Raw genomic sequence first — 1,537 nt, forward strand, 5'->3', positions numbered from 1 at the left:
AGGGATTCACCGGAACGAAAGAGGTATGCCCCCTATTATCCACTCACAATTTTTGTGTGTCACTTACAAAAATAGTCTACGCCTTGGAGAAGCTCGGAACTAAGATGAAGTGGCCACAAAATATGAGGTCAGACCTGAATACCAGAAAATCAGATGCCCTTTACGAGTTCCACCAAGAGCGAGGATACAAAACTGAGGATTGCATCGCCCTAAGACAGGAGGTCGTAAACATGCTACGACAGGGACACCTCAAAGAGTTGTTGAGCGACCAAGGAAGGACCAATTTTTCCAAAGGACGTGAATAACATCAAGGACCGCCGAAACCGCCCTCGCCAACCCGCACCGTCCACATGATCATTGGCGACGGCGATGATGCTTCTATAAAAAGCATGAATGTCACGACCCAAAATCCTTGAAACGTCGTGATGGCGCCGGACACCACTGCCAGGCAAGCTAATACCAATAAATAGTAAATTCTCATTTTAATATTTCTGAAATCATAAATTTCCTTCAAGTAAATAATAAATGATGAACTTCACAGAGTAAATAATAATGTTTTTCGCAAATTTCAATACTGAATAATCCCATAATCATCCCAGAACCCGGTGTCACAAAAGTATGAGTATTTACTAACGAACAAAATAAAACACAATAACTGTCCGGAATATAAATTTAGACAGAAAAGAAAATACAAATACTCTGAAGGAGACTCTGTTGGCTGCGGAGCGTCGTATAGAATGCAACTCACCTAAGTCCCCGCCATAATCGCACCTCTGCGCCAACAAGGCCGCTAAACATATGTGAACCTGCACAAAAATGTGCAGCAAGTGTAGCATGAGTACGTAAATTAATGCATACCCAGTAAACACTGATATGATGAGGGGTCGACTCAGACACTTACTATGGGCTATAATTAATATACCAATGATATGATGAATTATGGATTTTATGAGGCAACGGTAAACACAATAACATGAGGCAAGTAAATGATTCTCTTATTAATAGGGGATTTCCAAATTTATTTTCATCTTTTAACAATTTATATCTCCGGCCAATGAGGCCATATCAATTATCAATAATTCCAAAATAATCAATTAAGTCATGCGCAAATCATGCCGAGGTCGTACGACCCAATCCAACATAATATTAATTTGTGCACTGCCGGAGGGTCGAACGACGCAAACCATAGATGCATCTATTTACTACCGAGGCGCTCGACCCGATCCACAAATAACAATTATTTTTAAGAAAATACAAGTTTCTCATTTAGAGTCAAGTATATCATACAAACCTTCAAGTAAGTGAATTTAACCATATACAATTCTTTTATCAATTTCTATCATGACTAAGTGATTATATTAGCAAGTAAGGGCACAAACATTACAAGTATAGCATGATACAGGTCCTAAACTACCCGGACAATAGCATAATAGTAGCTACGTACGGACCCTCATCACCTCGTACGTACGTAGCCCCCACAATTAGGTACAAACATTTATTTAATTCACCTATGGGGTTAATTCCCTCTTACAAGGTT

The sequence above is a fragment of the Nicotiana tomentosiformis genome, chromosome 2 (genome assembly GCF_000390325.3).
Source record: "Nicotiana tomentosiformis chromosome 2, ASM39032v3, whole genome shotgun sequence".
NCBI lineage: Eukaryota > Viridiplantae > Streptophyta > Magnoliopsida > Solanales > Solanaceae > Nicotiana > Nicotiana tomentosiformis.